The sequence below is a fragment of the Sparus aurata genome, chromosome 7 (genome assembly GCF_900880675.1).
Source record: "Sparus aurata chromosome 7, fSpaAur1.1, whole genome shotgun sequence".
Classification (NCBI taxonomy): domain Eukaryota; kingdom Metazoa; phylum Chordata; class Actinopteri; order Spariformes; family Sparidae; genus Sparus; species Sparus aurata.
The window spans coordinates 30,823,654-30,838,802 of record NC_044193.1 but is presented as its reverse complement, the minus strand read 5'-3'; positions in this window follow the sequence as shown (position 1 = coordinate 30,838,802).

Here is a 15,149-nt window from a genome sequence, read left to right as displayed (position 1 = left end):
AACCCGTCCACAAGCAGGGGGTGGCCAACCACACACACACACACTACAGTAAACCCGTCCCACCAGCAGGGGGCGGCACCACACACACACACTCTGCAGTAAACCCGTCCACCAGCAGGGGGCGGCACCACACATTCACACACTGCAGTAAACCCGTCCACCAGCAGGGGGGTGGCACCACACACACACACACACTGCAGTAAACCCATCCACCAGCAGGGGGCGGCACCACACACACACTGCAGTAAACCCGTCCACCAGCAGAGGGCGTCACCACACACACACACACACTGAAGTAAACCCGTCCACCAGCAGAGGGCGGCACCACACACAAACACTGCAGTAAACCCGTCCACCAGCAGGGGGCGGCACCACACACACACGCACTGCAGTAAACCCGTCCACCAGCAGGGGGCGGCACCACACACACACACTGCAGTAAAGTGAGTTGATGGTCCGCCTCTGGAGCTGGCTGAAGAGAATGTACACATGAGGCATGATGCAATGAAATAGTTTCAGGAAGAAGCTGAAAGCATCATCCTCCAGTAGCCTCACAAACCTTCCAGCTTCTCGCACTGTGGTAGTCTCAAACTCCCCTAATGGTGTCAAAACACTGGATGATGTCACCTTTGTGCTAAAACAGTGTTCACTGCACAGATATGGAAGTTCCATCTTACTCTGTTTGCTCTTGGGAGTGTGTGTGCCACCACTCTGTCACACACACTGGTTCTCTTGGATGATCTTGAAAAACAATTCAGAGAATACAGCCAGGTCAGAGAAGAACTGATTAACTGATGGGATGGGAGATGTCACCTGCTGCATGATAAAAGCTGAAAGGGAAGAAATAGCAGCTCATGGGGGAGTTGCTGTTGTGCTTTACCCTCTGGGTCTTTAGCAGCCAAAAGTCTAAGTCCTGCGTCTGAAATAAGACCATCAGCTGAATGCCAACAAGATTTCCTACATTTTTATGTATATATTGTCTATGTCTTCCATCTGCTCTCCACTGTAGCGATGATGTCACGCACTCTAGCTCACGCAACATACACCCATTATAAAATCAGAAGATGGCCTAAAAATCCTTAAAACTAAAACTGTGATGCTTTGAAAACTGTAAAAGATTTTTTAAAACTGAAGACATGCCCAACAGTGCAAAGTCTTCTGACTCTTTAAAAGCTGGAATGGTGTCTCTAGCTCAAAGCATGAGGGACAAGGAGAGGTTGAAAGTTGATGAGTTTTGAAGAGGATTTGAAGATTTCCCCATTAACTTTCAATTCACAATGATTAGACTGCAACCAGAGCGCCATCTATTGGCCGATTTGCACCAAATTTTACACAAATCCTTATCAGGCCATACCACACAATGATGAACATTTATGTGATAATCAGACAGCATTTTGTAGAGATATGCAAGATTGTCTGTTTTTAACACAACATGCAGGAATTTGTCATTTTATATTTCGGGCAGTTTATGGACTATCAAAATTCTTTTGATAACTTTTTGTCAGGAGGGTCCACAGATGCTACATGCAAAGTTTGGTGCAAATTGGTCAAATCATCTAGGAGGAGTTCGAAAAAGTAGGTTTTTTATTGTTTGCAATTTTGTGAACGGAAAAATACTGCAAAATTGGGCCTGGCCTACACCAAACAATTCAGCTGCATTAAGGGAACACAAAGGTGTGAGGTTTAATAATGTGCACCATATTAAGTGGGAGTTATGATCGAAAAAGGCTTTTGCATTGAAAATAGCGCCACCTGCTGGTGATTTTTGGTGTGTCGGTCACAGGGGTCATTCTAAAGCACCTCTATGAATTTCATTTCAATAAGTGTTATGGTGTGGGCACAGGGCCAGGTATAAAATTAAACTGGCACAAGAGCGCCACCTAGTGGCGGATCATTTTGCGACGTAGCGAAAAAAAACAGTAGGCGGAAATGGGCGTGGCCTATGCCACGAGATTCAGCACAATTCACTGAAAGCGTGGATATAAGGTTTTTGAATGTGCGACAAAGTATATGGGAGTTATTAGCCAAAACGCGCTTTCCTTAATAACAACGTCACCTAGTGGTGGAAATTCAGGACGACAATAGATTATAACATTTTTCACCAGGTGTGACTTATATTCCAAGTTTGGTGAGTTTTGGGGTATGTTCAGGCAGTGAAAAATGCGATAATTTTGGACAAAGGAAAAAAAAAAAAAGAAGAAGAAGAATTAAAGCTGCAAGCAGCGATGAACGGGCCCTCGCAGTCCGCGCGCGTCGAGGCATGCTGCCGTCGATGCATGCTGCCGCCGGGCTTGTCAACGCAACACCTTCCGTTGAGGACGTTTTTCCTGTGATTTGGTGGGCTGCTCCTCCTGCCAGTATTAAACAATGTATGCTGAAATCAGAAAAACTCCCTGCAATCTACATAAAGAACAAATAATGAGAGGAGTACAGTGTTCGACCCTATAGACGGCTAAACAGCATGATAGCTTTATATACTGACTGTTAACCACAATACATATTTTGACCTTTAAACTGTAATGAGCATGGTCACAATCCCAACAAACAGACTGAGTTGAAAAATCGGCATTACAAACGAAATGTTCATCATTAAGTCCTCACAATCCAAATGTAGCTGCAGTGCAAGCAAAGTGCAGCTAACTACTACTGAGACACAGGCTATGTGTAAACTGCAATAGTGATCAAATTATCCATAACTACAAGCAGAAACCACTTACATTTCCTCAAGAATGCACACATCATTAGGGAAACACACAGAAAGTCCATGCAGCTCCACACGGTCTGCTCACTGACTGGTCTGCTGCATTTTAGTGTGACTGAGCATGTCCTGACTCTTTGCACCAGTAGAGGGTGCTGTTGGACCTTTGCCTGTAGAGCTTTCTTACAGTTTCTGTGGCTGCACATATGCTGAAGCAGTAGCAGAGGCAAAGTAGGAAATGTCCACATAAGAACGAATGGGAAAACACCTCCCAAACTCCTGCCATTTTTGGAAAAAAATGTAGTGGTTACTGCCAAAATATTTTTTTCCAGCTGCTCGCCACTCTAGCATTGGCACTGGCATCAGCCTTACAATATTTTCCTCTCTTGCTGTGCCTCCTCTGTCGTGGGAGGATTCTTCCGGTTTAGTAGTGTTAACTGTGTAAATCTTTATATATAGGGCCTTTGATCAGCTATGATACATTGTTAGGTCTGGGTAGTGTGTGTGGCACCTAGGTTGGCACATAAGTTCAAGAAAGAGACAGGTTTCCATAAATGACACCTAATTCTTCCTGTGAGAATGTGTGTGTGGGATGGTGTTTGTGGCAGTAGCGGCTGGTGCATTTTTTTCCAGGGGGGGCTATAACAAAATCCAAAATATATGGTAAATCATAAAAGGGTAAATTAACAGTAAAGACGGTCATGATGGTGAATATTGACTCACTGCCAGTTCAACTGATGAACAGCAACACCTGATAAACTAAGAAAATAGAGACAGCACTATGGACAGCAGTCACCCCACGTTATATAACATTGTTGTCACAAACTGGCTCAATTCATGCCACAAAGATAAGACAAGGATTGTTATAGTGCAACCTAATGTTTAATTTGAAACAATAACTATTTACAAAAAGCATGTGGTGTGAAAAGTAACTGCATCAGTCGTGAATGTGATGTATGGATGAGTGAGAAATGTGTATGCTACTGTTGAATGCACCGAACATGTCATAATAACCCCACCCCCCCACACACAAAAAATATGTATATATTACTATAAAGATATGTATTATGATTATATCTATATATCACATAAAATGTCAAAACAAATCTCCAAACATTTATCATTAGTAATATTATCTTTTTAACACTTACAGATCAAGTAAAATGAATACTGTTACAAACATTTTATTGACATGTAGTGGTCAGATGAAAACAACAGCACTGCACATTAAACTTCCAATGTTATATGGTTCTTAAGGTTTCATGAAACTGAAAAGAATACAGGAGAAAAGGTGGGTTGTTTTGCTCCGCTGCCTTATAAGCAGAACAATGTTGACAATTAGTAGTAACATATTAAACCTGTGAAGAAACTGTTCAGGTGTTTTCAGTTGTACTTTTTATACATACATTTAGCACTTTTCTTCTTGAAAGATGCAAATTTCTCAGTGACTTTGTGGTTTAAGTTGTGGATGTCTTTGATAAGTTTCTTCTCCATACAGAGCATGGCAACTGCATTAAGAAGATACTATCTTCCTGAGGAAGGTCTTGATTCTCTTCAGTGTTGAGAAGCACCGCTCAGATTCAGCTGTAGTCATAGAAGTTGTGATGAGGATGTTTAGCAGAGCCACAGTCTCTGAAAAGATTTCCTGACGATTGCACTCTGTGACCAGCTGGTACAGAGCCACAGCTCCACTACGGTTTTTGAACTCATCATTGCTGTAGATGTGAGACAGTTCAGTTTTCAGCTTGTTCTTGTTAAGCAGTGGGTAAGCCTCCATGGTGGTGTTCAGTACTGTTTCAGGGAACTGACTTTTGTACTGTTTGAATTTGTCTCCCTGCAGCAGTGTCACAAACCACAAACAGCCAAAAGTGTAAGTCCTACATCTGAAATAAGACCATCAGCTGAAAGCAAACAAGATTTCCTACATTTCCCTGTATATATTGTCTATGTGAAGTAAAAGATGTGGGATCCAAATCAAGCTGAAGAGAACTTTTTCTCCAGTTCTTCCATCTGCTCTCCACTGTAGCCATGATGTCACGCACTCTAGCTCACCCAATACACACCCATTATAAAATTAGAAGACAGCCTAAAAATCCTTAAAACTAAAACTGTGATGATTTGAAAACCGTAAAAGATTTTCAAAAACTGATTACATGCCCAATAGTTTGAGGTCTTCTGACTCTTTAAAAGTTGGAATGGAGTGTCTAGCTCAAAGTATGAGGGACAAGAAAAGGATGAAGGTCAATGAGTTTTGAAGAGGACTTGAAGATCCCATTGACACTGATTAGACTGCGACCAGAGCGCCATCTATTGGCCGATTTGCACCAAATTTTACACAAAGCCTCATCATGCCATACCACACAATGAAGAGTATTTATGTGATAATCAGACAGTTTTTTGTAAAGATATGCAAGATTGTCTGTTTTCAACACAACATGCAGGAATTTGTCATTTTATATTTCGGGCAGTTTATGGATATATTCTTTTGATAACTATTTGTCAGGAGGGTCCACAGATGCTTCATGTAAAGTTTGGTGCAAATTGGTCAAATCCTCTAGGAGGAGTTCGAAAAAGTATGTTTTTCATTTGTCGAGATTTTGCGAATAGAAAGTTACTGCAAAAGTGGGCGTGGCCTACATCAAACAATTCAGCTGCATTCAGGGAATGCATATATATGAGAATTAATGATGTGGAACATATTAAGTGGGAGTTATGAGTGAAAAAGTCTTTTGCGTTGAAAATAGCGCCACCTGCTGGTCATTTTTGGTGTGTGAGTCACAGGGGCCATTCTATGGCACCTCTATGAATTTCATTTCCATAAGTGTTATGGTGTGGGCACAGGGCCAATTATACAATTAAAGTGACACCAGAGCGCCACCTAGTGGCGGATCGGTAAACCCATCGTCAGATATCCTCAGGAGGGCACTAACAATAAATGTACCAAGTTTCGTCTTATTCCGATGAACCGTTGTGGAGATATAAAATACATCAATTGAAAGAGCGCCACCTTGTGGTCATCGCCTAAAATTTTGCACAGGGCCTCAGGGGCTCATGGGGAAGTAGTATCCTGAGTTTCATGTCTTTAGACCACACCACTGTGGACATATGCAACACTTCCTGTTTGTAACCAAATCTGCAGGAAGTTGTTATTTAATAACTTGATTATTGTGTGGCCTATCAAAATTCTTTTAATAACTTTTTGTCAGGAGGGTCCACAGATGCTGTGTGCCAAGTTTCGTGCAAATCGGTGAAATCGCCTGGGAGGAGTTCGAAAAAGTAGGTTTTTCGACATTTTGTGACGTAGCGAAAAAAAACGGGAGGCGGAAATGGGCGTGGCCTATACCACGAGATTCAGCACAATTCACTGAACGCGTGGATATATGATTTTTGAACGTGCGACAAAGTATATGGGACTTATTAGCCAAAACGCGTTTCCCTTAATAACAGCGCCACCTAGTGGTGAAAATTCAGGACGACAATAGATTATAAAATTTTTCGCCAGGTCTGACTTATATTCCAAGTTTGGTGAGTTTTGGGGTATGTTCAGGCAGTGAAAAATGCGATCATTTTGGACAAAGGAAAAAAAAAAGAAGAATCAGAATAATCATTACGATTACAATAGGGACCTCGCAGGTTCCCTGCTCGGGCCCTAATAATAATCATTACGATTACAATAGGGACCTTGCAGGTTCCCTGCTCGGGCCCTAATTAATAGAACACACACACACATACACACATCCTGAACTACATCCAGGTCAGTCACCCTAACACCCTATTCCTGCTTACCCATCATATCCTATGAAAAATCCCTGTATCCCTTAAGAAAGCTAACAGTATTCGGACCTGTGCTCTCTCACCCATACTCAGTAATCCTTTTAATGTAAGTTCTTGCACCCCTATTTCCCTCAGATTATTCCTCATCATCTCTCTCTGTGCCCTATACTTCCTACACTGTAGAAGTACATGCTCCACTGACTCCTCCTCCTGACATCCCTCACACAAACCTGTTTGATGTTTCCCTATCATTTTCAGTGATTTGTTTAGTGCACAATGTCCCAACCTCAACCTTGTTAACACAGTTTCCTCTCTCCTGTTTCCACTACCTACCCTATTTACTTTGACACTCTTCTGAATCTGATATAGATGTCTCCCTTTCTCCTCTCTATCCCACCTTTCTTGCCACATTTGGTTGTTTTTTTCCCAGATTATACATTTAACCTCTCCTTTACTGATATTAATTTGCATTTCTATATCTCCTTTCTTTAAAGCCCTCTTTGCCAACTCATCCACCCTCTCATTCCCCCTCACTCCTACATGCGCTGGAACCCACAGAAATTTTACCTGACCTCCCTGATTTGCTATTCTTGTGACTGACTGAAGGACTTCATATAGTACATCTTGACGGCTGTTTGAATGGAATGACCTTATACTTGCTAGAGTTGAGGTTGAATCTGAGCATATCAGCAAATTATCTTGTTTTGTTTTTTCCACCCACCGTAGTGCAACCAATACTGCCAACATCTCCACTGTGTAAATGCCTAATTTATTGGATGTTCTTATATTGATTCCAATTCTTTTTAATGGTATTGCCACCTCATACCCTGTCACTCCTGTCTCAGGTTTCTTAGCACCGTCAGTATAAACCTGTGTAAAATCACTATATTCTTTCATGACATGGTATTTGAATGCACTTACCAAATCAACTTTTCCTTTTTCTTTTCTTTTTACCTCTAGCAAATACCAGTCTATATCAGGCCACACAAGCATCCATGGAGCCACCACCGGATAAACTACTGATGGGCTTATCCTCATTTCGAATACTCCAAATTCTTTGGCAATATCATTCCCTGCTCGACCAAAACTGTCCCTCTGATTTCTCCCATTCTCCCAGCACTCCTGCAACACTCCTTTTGTGGGGTGAGAATCTTTGTGTCCTTGCAAATTAGCCCAGTAATTTGCCATCAGTTGCTTCCTTCTCAATTCCAACGGCATTTCTCCCATTTCTACTTGTAGTGCAGACACTGGCGATGTTTTAAAAGCCCCACTGCATACTCTCAGTGCCTGTGCCTGTATCACTTCCAGTCTCTTTACATGAGATCTGGCTGCTGATCCATATGCTATACTTCCGTAATCGAACACAGATGTTATCAAGGCCACATACATACTTTTTAATGATGAGCAACTTGCTCCTCATTCCCTACCAGTCAAACATCTCATCACATTTATTACTTTTTTGCATTTTTCTTCTATTCTCCTGATATGGTCTGTCCATGTTAACCGTGAATCGAAAACAACTCCCAAAAACTTAAATGATCCAACCCTTTCTAATTCTTTCCCCTACATTCTTAGTTTCATCCCTTCCTTAATTTTCTTACTGGTGAAAAAGACCGTTTGAGTTTTTTCTACTGAAAACCTACATCCCCAATCGTGACCCCACTCCACCACCTCATTAATTGCTCCTTGTACTTTCCTGATTGCATACTCCATGTTCCTTCCTCTTTTCCACAAGGCCCCATCATCCGCAAATAGTGATCTACCTATATCTGCTGGTATCTTAGAGAAGACGTCCTTGATCATAATGATGAAAAGTAGCTGGCTTATCACACTACCTTGAGGTGTGCCATTTCCAACCTTGTATTGATTTGACAAGTCTGATCCAATCCGTACTTGAATTTTTCTTCCAAACAGAAAATCCTTTATCCAGTTAAAGACTCTCCCACCAACACCTATTTTGTGCAGCTTGATTAATACTCCCTCCTTCCAAATCATGTCATAAGCTTTTTCTATGTCAAAAAACACTGCAATTACTGATTCTTTATTTGCCTGGGCCTTTCTTATTTCAGTCTCTAGCCTTAATATTGAGTCCATGGTGTGTCTTCCTTTCCTAAACCCACTCTGATAACTTGCCAGCTTTCCTCTCTTCTCAATCTCATATGATAATCTTTCTGCTATCATCCTTTCCATTATCTTGCATTTGACGTTAGTGCTATTGGCCTGTAACTAGTTGGTTTGGACGGATCCTTACCAGGTTTTCTTACCGGAATCACTACAGCTTCTTTCCATGCATTTGGTAGTTTTCCCTCCTCCCACACTCTGTTATAAAGGTACAGCAACTTCGAGAGCCCTCCTTCCCCTAGATGCTTTAGCATAAGATAGCATACCTGATCTTTCCCTGGAGACGTTGGTCTTGATCTATTTATTGCTCTCACCATCTCTGCCAAAGTAAATACTTTATCAATTATTTCATCTGTTTCTTCCCTTCCGTCTAACACACCTGGATGTTGATTCATTGTTATTTCCCTTCTCCTTCTCCCTTCTTCTGACAAATTTTCTGAACTGTGTATCTTTGTGAATGACTTGGCCATGATCTCTGCCTTATCCCTATTGGAGACCGCTGTTACCTCCTCAGATGTCATAACTGGATATTCCCATTCGCTTCTGTCTCCTCCCATCTTCTTTATCATTCCCCATATATCTCCCACCGGTGTTGTTCTTCCTATTTTGTTGCAAAAGTTTCTCCAACTTGCCCTCTTAGCTTGACACACCATTCTTCTCACCACTGCCTGTGCCTTCTTATGATGAATCAAATGCTGCATGTTATGGGTTCTTTTAACTTGTCTGAATGCTCTATTCCTGTTTCTTACAGCCTGATGACACTCCTCTGTCCACCATGATACCAGTTTTCTTTTCATCTTATTTTTACTCCTGGGTATAGATCCATCTGCTGCCATAATAATTGCTGATGTTACCTGATTATTTAATGAGTCTGTTTCTCCAGAAATGTCAATCCTTGTCATTGTTTCCTCACTCAACTTCTGGAATTTATCCCAATCCGCTTTTCTGAAGACCCACTTCGAGATTTTACCACCTGGACTCACTTCCACTCTTTCTCCCACCAAGCATGATACTGGATAGTAATCGCTGCCTACTGTTGTAGCTGTCAAAACTTCCCAGTTACTAACTCCAGCCAGGGGATTAGACACTAATGTAATGTCTAATGCAGATTCTGTGCCTGTCAGTGGCATGCACAGACTTTTTGAAGGGCAGGGGCGAAAAGAAAAAAAAGGGCACATACAGCGCGTTTTTGCCACTGAAGAGGGCACTAAATTCTGTGTTGCTGAAGGCACTTTAGACATGTTCATATGTTATACAAATGGCACATTATATAGCCTTAAAACAGACTAACTAGACAGACTACTCAAGCTAATTTGTAGTTAGGATCAGCATCCACGAGAACTGTGTAGATTCAACATTGGACTGTGAAGAACACACATAGACATGGATGTATGAAGGAAATAAAACCCTAGTGGGTCTGGGGGTCTTCCCCCAGAACATTTTCAATTAAGTAGATGCCATTTCCTTTATTCTAGTGCATTTTAACACCATATTAGCACCAGATAATCCAAACTGGCTCAATATAGATCAAAAAGGGGCCCAACATAAAAGTCATTGCAACAGTAATGTTTCAAAGTATTTCTTGGTCTTAATAGTCTTCTGGAGGTTAGTGTGTTTTCTTCACCCAATAGGGCTCTGTGATAAAAACACAGGGAACGATACACATTTAAAATATTTATTTGACACCTCAAAATAAACAAACTATGATGAAGCATGGACATACAGCGGTTTGCAAAAGTATTCACCCCCTTGAACTTTTCCACATTTTGTCATGTTACAACCACAAATGTAAATGCATTTTAATGGGGTTTTATGTGATAGACCAACACAAAGTGGTGCATAATTGTGAAGTGGAAGGAAAATGATACATGGTTTTTAAACATTTTTAAAAATATAAAACAGAAAAGTGTGGTGTGCAAAAGTATTCACCCCCCTGAGTCAATACTTTGTAGAACCACCTTTCCCTGCAATGACAGCTGCAAGTCTTTTGGGGTAAGTCTCTACCAGTGATGCACATATAGAGACTGAAATATTTGCCCATTCCTTCTTGCAAAATAGCTCAAGCGTAGTCTGATTGGATGGAGAGTGTCTGTGAACAGCAATTTTCAAGTCTTGCCAAAGATTCTCACTTGGATTTAGGTCTGGACTTTGACTGGGCCATTCTAACACATGAATATGCTTTGATCTAAACTATTCCATTGTAGCTCTGGCTGTATGTTTAGGCTCGCTGTCCTGCTGGAAGGTGAACCTCCGCCCCAGTCTCAAGTCTTTTGCAGACTCTAACAGGTTTTCTTCCAAGATTGTCCTGTATTTGGCTCCATCCATCTTCCCATCCCATGGATTGAACAGTGCTCTGTGAGATGTTCAAAGCTTGGGATATTTTTTCCTATCCTAACCATGCTTTAAACTTCTCCACAACTTTATCCCTGACCTGTCTGGTGTGTTCCTTGGGCTTCATGATGCTGTTTGTTCAACAATGTTCTCTAACAAACCTCTGAGGCCTTCACAGATCAGCTGTATTTACACTGAGATTAGATTACACACAGGTGGACTCCATTTACTAATTAGGTGACTTCTCAAGGCAATTGGTTGTACTGGATTTTATTTAAGTGTATCAGAGTAAAGTGGGGTGAATACTTTTGCACACCACACTTTTCAGTTTTCTATTTTTAAAAAAAGGTTTGAAAACCTTGTATCATTTTCCTTCCACTTCACAGTTATGCACCACTTTGTGTTGGTCTATCACATGAAATCCCATTAAAATACAATTACAATTGTGGTTGTAACGTGACAAAATGTGGAAAAGTTCAAGGGGGGTGAATACCTTTGCAAGTTACTGTATATGTTTCCAACTGAGCTGTGCACTTACAAAAGGCATTTTAAGGAAAAGCATTTTTAAAAATTAAAATAGAATAAAAAATCAATGCTAACCCCACTTTTAATTTTACTGGCTAGCTTTAAAAAGCTATTCCCGCAAGACTTAGCTAGGCTAGCTCCTCAGCCTAGGCTTAAACATGTGATAGACATCTCTACCTAATAATAGCACTTCCAGGCTACATACACTAGTATTTAGTAATGCAAAATTGGTAACTTAATAGACAGCTTGCTATATTAGCTACCTACCTCACACAGCAGTAGGATGCCGGGTTGCACCTCAGTCAGTATAAAGTCCCCACTGACATGTGACCATTTGAGAGAGAGTGTGTCTAAAATTGAACACTTAAATGAATGGAATGGACTTATTTTAACAACGGGAATGTGTTCTTAAAACTTAAGTTACTGTAATGGCACTCCGTTAGCTCTTCTATCTTTGCTGTACCACTTCTAGAGTCAGTCGAAAAAACACTCTTTTTCCACGCGAGCGACGAGACATGACAACTTCCTTTCTCTTTTCAAATGTTTATAAAAAAGAAAAGGCAACAAAGCAAATTACAAGGTCTGACGCACGGTCAAAAGACTGTGTTGCTTCCACCATGTTCTGACTCTAAAAAACGAAACTTAAGGTACACAAAGTCAGTTACCATAGTTACCACTATACGATGACATCACATCATAGAATTTAGAGCATAGAAACGTTTTTAACCTTTTACACTTTAATAATTGTGTATATAAACTGACATACTCTAAGCCTTGCATGAATTATAATGAAATTGTCATCATTAAATTTAACTTAAATTATTATTGCTTAACTGACCCTTATTGGCCCTTACATTACCCGGCCCCTAATTGATTAGGCAGGGAGACTAAGCAATTACCAACTTAAACCTTCAAACTACTTTCAATATCTCTGAACAGTCCAACTTAAACTGGCTCCTTATGATTCTTGCTCTTCACACATCTTCTCACTCAGCCATCTCTCCTGACGCTACCTCTTCCAACAAGCACAGTTTGTTAACAGGTCTCTCCAAGATGTTGGTCTTGGTTTTTATCTTCACTCTTCGCACCATTCCGCTGGAATCCGGTAATGTTTCAACTACTCTTCCCATGAGCCAGGAGTTGCGAGGAGAAGAGCTGTCCACTAGTAACACCACATCTCCAGCCATGAAGTTTCTCCTTGGTCTTGACCATTTCTGGCGTTCCTGGAGGAGAGGAAGATACTCACGTGTCCATCTAGTCCAGAATAAGTCTGCAAGATATTGGACTTGCTTCCATCGCTTTCTTGTGTATGTGTCATCTTTGCTGAAGATGCCTGGTGGCATGCTGGGTTGAGACTTCAACAGCAATAAATGATTTGGTTTTAGAGGCTCGAGGTCATTCACATCATCTGAGATACTTGTGAGCGGCCTGCCGTTGATGATATTCTCGACCTCACACATTACTGTCTGAAGACAATCGTCATTTACAGCTTGCTCTTTCGACAGGGAGTTGAGGATTCTTCGCACTGTACGAATTTGTCTTTCCCAGATTCCGCCCTGATGGGAAGCTGCTGGGCTGTTAAATATCCACTTTATTCCTTTTGGTTGCAAAGCTCTTTCAATCTTGACATTATCCAGGTGCTGTATGGCTTCTCGCATCTCCCTTTCAGCACCCACAAAGTTTGTGCCGTTGTCAGAGCGCATGATGGTGACTTGACCCCTTCTGCTTACAAAACGTCGAATAGCATTAATACATGAGTCTGTATCAAGGCTGTCTGCAACTTCAATATGAACAGCTCTGAGGGTGAGGCAGGTGAACATCACGCCATATCTCTTGACTGTACTCCGGCCCCGCTTGACCTCAAATGGCCCAAAGTAATCAACACCTGTGCTCGTAAAAGGAGGTTTGTCAGGCATAAGGCGGTCTTCAGGTAGGTTCGCCATCTTTTGCTCTCCGACCTTTCCATTAATCCTGCGGCACACTGTGCACTTATTGATGATCTTTCGGGTAGCAGAATTGGCTTGTGGGATCCAATACTTGCATCTTAGTTGTGCCAAGACATAACTCCGTCCGCAGTGTCCTGATCTTTGATGTATGTCTCTCAAAATCAGTGTAGCGACCCTGCTATGCTTAGAGAGTATCGCTGGATGTTTGACGTTTTCTGGCATAGCCGACTTGTTAAGTCTTCCTCCGACTCTTAAAATGTCATCTTGAAGAATTGGATCTAGTTTGAACAGCCGACTGCTGCAAGTGACTCGTTTACCTTTTTGCAGAGCTTTGATTTCTTCTCCGAAATTCTGTCTTTGGCTGAACAAAATTATCTCCCTTTCTGCGGCGACCAGATCATCCAAGGTGAGTGATTTCTGTTCTGTCGTTGTTTTGCATTTTTCCATATGCTGTTTTAACTTTGACCTTTGCCTTTCAGTGTCCTTTTCAGTTTGCCTGATTGTTCTTGTGAACCCCTTTCTTTCATCCTTCAGTTGCTGCAAAGTTTTCTTTGCCTTTAAAATCCAAGCAACCGACCTTTTTAGCTTATTCCAGTCCGAGTAATAGTAGATCAACTTGTTCATTGGTTCCATGTTATCTTTGACTTCGATTATGTTGACTGTAACTGTGGTTTTGACCTCTGGGTCATCTTGAAGGCTTTCTTTCCTTTCTATAGGCTGTGTTGGCCAATCACATTCATCGTTCAGCAGGAAATTCGGTCCATTAATCCATGTTCCTCCTTGTATCAAACTCTTGGCCTTCAGGCCCCTGCTGGCTTGATCTGCAGGATTTTCTGCGGTTCCAATGTAATTCCATTGAGGAGACTTGGTGGCTTCTCGAATCAGTGTGACTCTGTTTGCAACGAATGTTTTGAATCGAGCAGTTTCACTGTCAATATACCTGAGCACGGTTGTGCTGTCTGTCCAGAAGATAGATGGTTGCAGTGGAATTTGAAGTTCTTGACGTAACATCTTGTCTACCTTCACTGCGACGACTGCTGCCGTCAGCTCGAGTCGTGGAATTGTAACCTGTTTGAGTGGAGCCACCCTAGCTTTCCCCATCAGAAAAGAACAATGCTTCTTGCCTTGCTTGTTCTCTAGCAGTAGATAAGACACAGTGCCATATGCATGCTCTGATGCATCTGAGAAATGATGCAAACGTGCTGCAACAGTGCATCCAAAGTCGGATGGTTTCAGACATCTGTCCACGTGGAACTTAGTGAGGTGAATAACATCGTTTTTCCATTTTTTCCAATCCTCAGCATGCCTTTCAGGAATGTTCTCATCCCAACCATGTTGCTCTTTACAAAGCTCTTTCAGCAGGAGTTTTGCAGGCAAGACGACCGGAGCCAGGAAGCCGAGGGGGTCATAGATCGAGTTGATGGTGGATAAAATGACCCTTCTTGTCATTGGTCTGTCTTGCAGTTTCATGCTGTAGGTGAAAGTATCTGTCTCTGTATTCCACTGTATGCCGAGAGCCCTCTCAACTGGTAGAGCATCATGGCTTATATCCAAATCCTTTACCTCACTGGCTTGGTGTGCTTCTGGGATGGACATTAACACCTTTCTGCTATGGCTCATCCATTTTGTTAGAGTAAAGCCTCCACTGGCACACAATGTGCGAAGGTCATGAGCCAAGGTCACTGCATCATCTTCTGTAGTTACACTTTTCAAGCAGTCATCCACGTAAAAGTTATGTAGGACTGTTTGCACAG